Source organism: Colletes gigas, unplaced genomic scaffold (genome assembly GCF_013123115.1).
Source record: "Colletes gigas isolate AHSC1104 unplaced genomic scaffold, ASM1312311v1 Colletes_gigas_Sc00007, whole genome shotgun sequence".
NCBI classification, from domain to species: Eukaryota; Metazoa; Arthropoda; class Insecta; order Hymenoptera; family Colletidae; genus Colletes; species Colletes gigas.
In genome coordinates this window covers 2,103,060-2,112,332 of record NW_025106636.1, presented here as the reverse complement: position 1 = coordinate 2,112,332, position 9,273 = coordinate 2,103,060, and positions in this window count along the sequence as shown.

Here is a 9,273-nt window from a genome sequence, read left to right as displayed (position 1 = left end):
TGAATTCTAGTCAACAGAGCAAGATGTACTCAGGCATCTCTTGTATAGTGCCACTTGACTTTCTATCGTTTCTCTATGCGGCTATAGTTAGCCATTGTTTGGAGACACGCGGTGATCAATCCGCGAATGACTGTACGAATTGGGTCATCCTATTTCATGGATTTTTGAGGTCGATGTGTCGCGTGTGTTTGTAAAAACCGTAGGTAATTGTAGGGTCCCGTCGATGACCAACGATTCGTCTGCGATTCCAAGACGAGAACTGAAGTCACGCTTCCTCTGGTATCGGGTCTACGAATTAATTCTCAGCCCCTGCTTTATTCAAATTGAACTTTCTTTCTTACCGTATTGGTGCCCAACGTAACTTCAAAAAACAGTAGTTGATGCAAGACCGCCATCTTTCTTTAGAAACGAATCAGCCAGAGGCTCGACAGAAACATACAGATACCAATGGAGATTATTTTGATACATAAAATCTAATTTCACCGCTCATAGATAGACATTAAATTTATAAAAAGGTTGGAAAGTAATTTCTAGACCTAATACAAAAGAGTAAAAGAGCATGACTCGCAGTGGGTGGCCAAATTGTTAGTTAGGTTAAAAGTATATCTTAAAATTGATAAAGCAGGCATCCTCGATAGGGTCGAAGAGGCTTCGAACTTCGAACCCCATCGAGAATGCTTGGAAGCTTCTAAAATGCAAAGAAACAAAGAAACCTCATAGAACCGATAATACATTTCGAGTATGCCAAGAACGATTCTAGCTGTAATTCGCGCCAAATAGGGTTTTTTGTAAATACCAGCGTTCGTCTAAAAATATTTGCTTTCTATTTTATCCAATAATTTTGTTTTTCGTACACGACGCTTCCTCTTCGATCGCAAAACCTATTTTACCTAAGACTATAATCGTATATTTACTAGATTAATATATAAGGATCTAGCAATTTGGCCAGCGATTGTGCCCATAGCAGTTGGCCGCTTTCGTCTCAGGGGGGTTCGAAACTGAAATGAAACGAAGTCGTAAAGGATGTAGACTAGAAAGTCCCGTGTTTTGTACTCTAAATGATAGATTAATCTGCACTTCCCCCTAAAGTCTGAGTTTTCTTAGATCTCGAGAAAAGTACGCGTAGTTGAGTTATATTAATTTACGCCAGCGAGACGAACTAAAGAGTCTAGCGCTTCATGCAGAGAAATTGTCCCGAAAATAGTTTCGCCTCGATTCTCGGACGACTTAGTTCGTTTCAGTGTTCAACCGTTCGTTCGACGAAGAAAGAATTTAGGACTGATCGGTATTGAAGCCGGAGATCGTTGAACCGTACGTGCACGAAGCCTCGTTCGAGATATCCGATGTGTTACACATCTTGCACGCTGGTGCTCGTCCGCGGTGCGTGTTAACTATTGTTTCGAAAATGCCGCGTCTTTTTCTTTTTTTTTTTTTTATCGCGCGCGGTGAACCGTGCAAACTATTTACGCACAAGCGCTACGACTACGAAAAAGAGTTTAATTACGGATGTTAACGAATTCGTGCATATAGTTTATCGTGCTACGCTCTAATTGTCATTAGAAATCCTGGGCCGGCCCTGTCGAGCGCTGCTTCTGGGAGCAAAGCAATCTCTTCCCCTTTGTCTCTGCCGCGATATACGGAAACGGAAGGACGTTGGTCGCTCTTGGTCTTTCACAGAACCAACGTTCCCTCGAGTATAATCGACGCTTACACAGGCTGGCCTACCGTACTTTCTATTCGATTTGATTTACGATTCCATTGCTGGTTGCAGCACTTATTTTGGGATACCTTTGTATATATGTATAAGCCCAAAACGGTGTCCAGAGGAAGAAGAAACCGCGCGAGTGGCCCCCTCCCACCCTACGGCCGCCATTGAGAAAAGAAGCGCCATCGAGAAACTTTGTACGTGTAAAGTAGTATTACTTTCTAAGTTACAACTCTGTTATATTGTATAATTGTTGATTTAACTGTGCACGATCTATGCGATGTTCGCGGCTGTCACCGCTTGTAAAATGCAGCTGATACCGACCAGCGTATTTTTTTCGAAACACTACGACGGTACATCCGTACATAGCGTAATAGATAATTGATGATAAATGTATAACGTTCAGCTTTGTAAATTCGACACTCGTAATTGGTTGTTAGCGCGTCGGATACAGCATTCGTAGCTTTTTATTGGTAACGGCTCGAGAACTCGTCAAAGAAAACTAAACAATTGCAATTTGTATGTATCGTTAATTATTAGCTACATTGATACTTGCGTACGAATGTATGTGTGTGTATGTGTGTGTCTGAGAATGAGAGAGAGAGCGCGAGAGAAAGAACATGCTCAACTAAGAATCTTCGCTCACTTTCGAAGGAGGGAAAAATATTCCTAAGTTCTTTGCCGTATCTCGATATCATTCGAGCCTTGTTCTTTGTAATCATTACGCCTTTTCGACTTTGCGCCGCGAATTATATGGTGCTGCAAACGTTTTAATTTGTTTTCTTAGTTGTGAATTCCGGCGTGTGTGTTCTGAGCAGACTAGAGAATGTCAGAAACTTTTACGAAGGATGTGGATTGATCGGTACACAGTATTTCGGTTTAAGTATATCTGTAGTGAATAAAGTGATATTAAAGCATTACCACAGACGAGGTATACGAGTAGACCTTTGACCTTATGGACTGTAAGTGGCCCAATCTGGCTGCCATACTGACCTGAAAATTCGGAGGTGATTTTAACGTCCTCTTCTCATGGATGGCGGTCAGTTGAGAAACTCACTGAATTAGTATCGATGGGCAGCAGCTGTAGTGTATGCAATTTTCAAACTACCATAACACCAACAATAGTGACTATATTTCGATGAAACTTTTTTTTGAAGTAGAGCTCATGAAGAAAGTATTAGACAACTTTTCTATAGAGCGTCAGAGGTTTTTACACGAGGCATCTCTATTCCTTTTCGAATAACAAGCTTCGTGAGACACCGCCCCTTCCCCTACCTCGCTTCCATCTAACAATAGAGTACTCGGTAATTTAGATTACTTATACATGGTTTACAATTAACGCCAAAGGTCCGAACTTGTCTAGAAACAGTCCTATCCTTGTTAGAACACATCGCGTCAAGCATAATACAAATTAACTTGAAACTATATGTGTATCAATCTAATTAATAAACAGTGTCTAAAGCTTATTAGTATTATAATAACTATAGTAGTGTCTACATAAAGTGACTGCATTCTTGTCCACCTAAATATCCGTTTAGTTTGTTCGTGATACTCCCCGTCTATAAATTAAAGAAAGATGTGACCCATCGGTGGTACACGATTTGCACAGCCATCTACGGCAAAACGACCAAGTTTGTCGTCAAATAGTTCGTTATTTTCAACGATAGATGGCGCTTATTTTCGACCTCAAACCCTTTGGTGCTAAAACGCCCAAGTTTGTCGTGGAATAGTTCGTTATATGTACCATTATTAAGTAAATTAAGGTAAACCTACACCGCTGGCCTCTGCTGATCGCTGCTGACCACTCCTCATACTTCTGACAACGTATCACGATTACAACTTGCTACTGCTTGCCCCTGCTGGCCCCTGCTTGCCTCTGCAGGCCTCTGCTGACCCCTGCTCATCCCTGCTGGCCTCTGCTAACCCCTGCTGACCACCGCTTATATTTCTGACAACGCACAACGATTACAACTTGCTACTGCTTGCCCCTGCTGGTCCCTGCTTGCCTCTGCTGGCCCCTGCTTGCCTCTGCTGGCCCCTGCTGACCGCTGCTGACCACTCCTCATACTTCTGACAACGTATAACGATTCCAACTTGCTACTACTTGCCCCTGCTGGTCTCTGCTTGCCTCTGCAAGCCTCTGCTGTCCCCTGCTGACCCCTGCTGACCACTGGTGACCACTGCTGACCCTAGTTAACAACTTCTGCCATGATATATGTGTATTAAAACATTGTATAATGTAAATCTATAGCAATAAATGATATAATTACAAAGAATTCTATGTGTTCTCATCATTTTTTACCTTTCTTTTCCTCTCCAAATCATTACCTTAGTTATAAGACTCCCTGCAACTCCTTGGTTTCCCTGAACCCACTAGGAAGTTCTAAAACACCTCGGAAGTCCTGAAAATCAGAACTTTGCTAAAAATTCAGGGTTTCCAAGAATTTTCGGCGTTTCCAAGAAATTCCAAGACTTCCCAGCTGTTTCAGGACTTTCCAATTGTTTCAGGACTTTCCAGCTGTTTCAGGACTTTCCAACTGGTTCGGGATTTCCAAAATTAAAAGTCGTTTCAGGGCTTCCCAGCTGTTTCAGGACTTCCCAGCTGTTACAGGACTTTCCAGATGTTTCAGGGCTTTCCAGCTGTTTCAGGACTTCCAAAATTAAAAGCCGTTTCAGGACTTCCAAAATTAAAAGCCGTTTCAGGACTTTCCAGTTGTTTCAGGACTTTCCAATTGTTTCAGGACTTTTAATTTTTGATTTTGGCAGCAAGTACGAGAGCTGGACACTTTGGAAATCCAATTTTAACCGGAAAACGGTCTCTTAAAACTAAGGCAATGATTTGGAGAGGAAAAGAAAGGTAGAAATGATGAGAACACATTGAATTCTGTTAAATTATATCATTTATTGCCATAGATTTACATTATACAAGGCTTGAATACTTATACATCATGTCAGAAGTTGATAACAAAGGTCAGCAGTGGTCAGCAGTGGTCGGCAGGGGCCAACAGAGGGATGCAGAGGCATGCAGAGACCAGCAGTAACAAGTAGTAATAGTTATACGTTGTCAGAAGCATCAGGGGTGGTCAGCAGAGGCCAGCGGAGGCTAGCCGTGGACAGCAGAGTCCAGCAGTGGCAAGCAGTAGCCAGTCGTAATCGTTATACGTTGTCAGAAATACCAGGAAAGGTCAGCAGCGTCCAGCAAAGGTTGGCAGAAGTCATTAGTAATCGTTGTGCGTTGTCAGAAATATAAGCGGTGGTCAGCAAAGGCCAGCAGAGGCAGGGAGAGGCTAGCAGTAGCCAGTCGTAGTCGTTATACGTTGCACGAAGTACCAGGAGTGGTCAGCAGGGGTCAGCAGGGGACAGCAGGGGCAAGCAGTAACAAGTAGTAATAGTTATACGTTGTCGGAAGCATCAGGGGTGGTCAGCAGTGGTCAGCGGAGGCCAGTGGAGGCCAGCAGTAGCAAGCAGTGGCAAGCAGAGACCAGCAGGGGCAACTAATAGCAAGTTGTAATCGTCATACGTTGTCCGAAGTATGAGGAATGGTCAGCAGCGGTCAAGAAAGGCCGGCGGAGGCAGGCAGAATTCAGTAGTAATCGTTATACGTCGTCAGAAATATAAGCGGATGTCAGGAGAGGCCAACAGAGGCTGGGCAGTCGAGACTTGGAATCGTATGCCGTCGACGTGAGGTCGAATTTTAGTTGTTCAAGTGCGAGAAGGCAAATGAGCCTTCCTCTCTCGACTCCCGCGAGACGGTCCGAGATTACTTCGGGCAGCTTCGGAGAATCGAGAAAGGGGGCATGTGACAGGTTGCCTTTGCCGACTCTCCGAAACTCCACGAGCTCACGTACGCGTGATCTGGCATAGTGTGAGTAGTGCACCCGGTGCTCAATCTGGCATCACTATCCACAAGGTGAAAGCTCTACTCGTATACCTCGTCCGTGGTAGAGTCACCATTTTGTGATGGTTGGAAGCAAATTTTATTCTTCAAATATACCATCAGCTGACTAGTATAGTAGTATTTGTATTTCGCTTAATGTTTAACAAAGCTACTTGAAATATAAAAGGAATGCTAAAATAAGAATCGCCTTTAGTAATGATCGAAATATGTCAAGCCCTGAATAAATTCTTTTCCCGTTCTATATAATTTGTTTGAAGATGATGGAACCTCTCGAGTAAATTATATGAATAAAAATATGACGAATGCAAACAATTAATGCTAGATGAAACTTTCAAACTCCGGTTCCCATCGTTCTCGTTCGGATCGGAGTAAATGACAAGTTCGAATATCATTTTTTTATTAACGTTTTGTCAGTTACAATTTTGATTACATACATATAATGTGGATTCTTCTTTAAACACATGTCGCTATGATACAAATGACGAGGATAAAAATTTGGAGTGCGTAAAAATGTAATTAGATGACAATTTTTTTTTTTTTTGTTTGTCTGTTTGTTCGCTTCATCTTGTCTCTCCCTTATTACTTCATTGGTCATGGCGATGGGCCAACTTTGAATGTATATTAATATAATATACCGAGCTGGCCCATGTCCACTGAGGGGGTAATGTGTAATTAATCCCTTGATCGCGTTTTATGTAATCGTCCCTAATTCGCTAATATTTTCATTTCTCTTCCCCATTTTTTTTTATACACTATATCGGTGCACATTCGTCGCTCAAGACTGGTCCTGTATTAGCGATCGACCGACGCGCTGATCGAAAATCTCGAGTATCTTTCACACCGACCACACAGGCACGGATTTAGTGCCAAATTCAGAGGACAGGATATTTACAGATGAACAAAAACGGCCTCGTCCGACCATCGTTCCTCTCTTTCGTCTCATTTCCGCATCGTTCAACCCCTCGTGTCTTAGCTAATTTTGATTAGGTCGTCGAAAGTATTTCTCTAATAAAAGTACGTCGCGTTCAACCAGGAATTCTGACGGTTCTAGCGATACGGAATATCGTCGGTTGATACGACGCTAAATTCCTTGCAATATACAATGGCGCGCAACGATCTTCCGCTTTGCTTCGAAGGCGAAAAAGTAAGGTTAGGTTGGCAGAAGTTCGCCGTATTCTAATCCCTCGTTACCAAAAGTTCCTCCTAACTCGGCCACTTCGAAGCAGAGTCGAACCGTCCGGTAACTTCTAGCCGCCATCTTGGTAGTCTCCACCGAAAGTTATACTTACAAGACGAACGATACTCTTACAAATAAACCTCGTTGCTTGGAATTTTCAAAACGTTGACTATTTCTATCTTTCTTCGCTTAAATTGCCCGTTAATCCTTTTATTTAGGAGAAGAAGGGGTTAAACGTTTGCCTAAAGGCGAGGGGTTGACACCAGAGATGGGCAAAATTCTTATCTGGATATAGACTTCGAATTATCCGGTTACTCGTTAAATAAAAGTTAGAATTTTGGTCGTGGAGCTAAATGTTTCACGAATGCTGGACGAAAAATGTAAACGTCACGTTCTGTTCGTTCGAACAAAGTGTCGCCCGTCTCTGGATGAAACGATTTCAACTTGGACGACGATCGGGGATCATTGCGCGACGCGTCCGTCGAAGGATTTGAAAAAATGGCGATCGAAGCGAACGCGTTGCGCTCGAAAAGTAACAGGGGCAGAGAAACTCGGCTCCAGGACGAGAGCACGCGAGGATTCGATCCTCTGAACTTGGAACAACGATAACTTTAGCTTGTCGTATCGACAACGAGCGGCACGTTTCTTTTCTCAGCATCGTACACGGGACTGACCGTTTCATAGACAATTGCTCGGAACACATTCTCAGCCAGAGATGGACAAAATTCTAATCGAAATAGAAATTTTTTAATAACGAGTACAAGACAGACTCGTAGAGTCGTGGAGTTTGTATAATAAAATTGAACCGAAGCGTAACGATCGAACAATTCGCTATACGATGATTGCAACAACCATTTGTTATTCACAAATGATAAAATTTTGCCCAACTCTGTTCTCATGCAGACCGACGATCGGATACTTGCGAGGAAGAACACTGTTTTACTTCGGTTTTGATATAATTTCGTACACGAAGGACTGACACGCTCCGTTATGGTTCCATTGTTAGGGGTTGGACACTAATCGGCCAGGATCGCGGTTTTACTTCGTCGAATCTCTTTTTGCTTCTGCTTGCTTTGGTCGTTGATCTTCTGGAATTTCTCAGGGCCAAGGACAAAAGGTACAGGGTTTCTTTCGTTTAATTACTACTCGGTTCAAAGGTCGCGAATAATACTTTCGAGCGCAAACTCCTGCTCGTCCGTGAGTCAAGATCTACCTTTCTGACTCGAGACCAAAATTTCTTGGAAAGAATTGCTTCCGTGCGGGTCTACAGTCGCTGTGGACGGAAAGGAACGATCTTTTCTGCTATTTTGTTCTCTGTTTATCCAGAGAAATCGCTTCTCCTGCGCGAAAATCGTAGGCGTAGGTTGCAGAGTTAGTTTCTAAGCTGATCTTAGAAATATCACGTTTCCATGCATACTAGTAGAACTTTTATATATATATAAAATAGTACAGTTTATCGAGGTTAATTGAAACGAAAATTTTTAATTTAATAAGTTGTATTAATTGTCAGCAAAATTAGTATAAGCCGATGATCAAGAAACCTGACAGGTATACCGATGAAAATAAAATAAGGTAACTATCTTAAAATGTACAAAGAAACGATAAAGTCATTGTTACAATAGAACCTCGATCAATGCAACTACTACGAGCCTCGATGGTTGCATCGTACCGACAAGTGGAGGTGACGCTATTTAATAATAAATAAAGTTAGAAGCGGAAGGAACATTGGAGATATACGGATGTACGTGGAACTCCTTATATAGATATTCAGACCTAATTTTTTTGCAATTAACGAGGCACTACTGCACTGCTGCTGCAGTAACTGTTCTAAGACTCTCGAGCAGCAGTCCATATTCGATACGTTTCGAGTGAGATCTGCAAGATCGGTAGAAGGGACAAAGGAAGCAGTGACTCGACGGTGAATAGATTTTCTCCATTTCAGGCGTTTCCAATTCTCTTCTCTCGGCGGAGTACCAAGGCAGGAACCAGAGAGGACGCGAACTCCGAATAGCCATCGAAGAATCGACGAGGAACACCGAGATTCCTTTGCGGATTAGTGCGAGACCCCTTTCGAACAAGTTATTCGCTTAACGTCTGCGCAATTTACGCAACTTTGAAAACTAATCTGTATTTTTGGCCAACGAGGACCGCCACGACGCGGTAAGAATATTTCTAGTCCTCCGATTTCGATTCAAGATCGACACTGTATCACAAGAATGCATTAAACTGGAGGTGCTTTGTTAATCTCGTCGCGTCGAGAAACTCGCTAGACTCCGGTCGGGCTCGGTCTGCACTCGGAGCTTGAACCTGGGCTGTTTATCCACGGGCTCCGTGCTTGCTCTTCCCGCTAACAATTAAAAATTTTTTTCCCTATTTGCTTATCGTTTGCGTGTATCTCCAGCCCTCGTTTTGTGTCGTTTAAATTCAATTCACATTATTAGGGTATAATAATTAATTAATTAATTAATTAATTATAATAGTGTCATTATAATT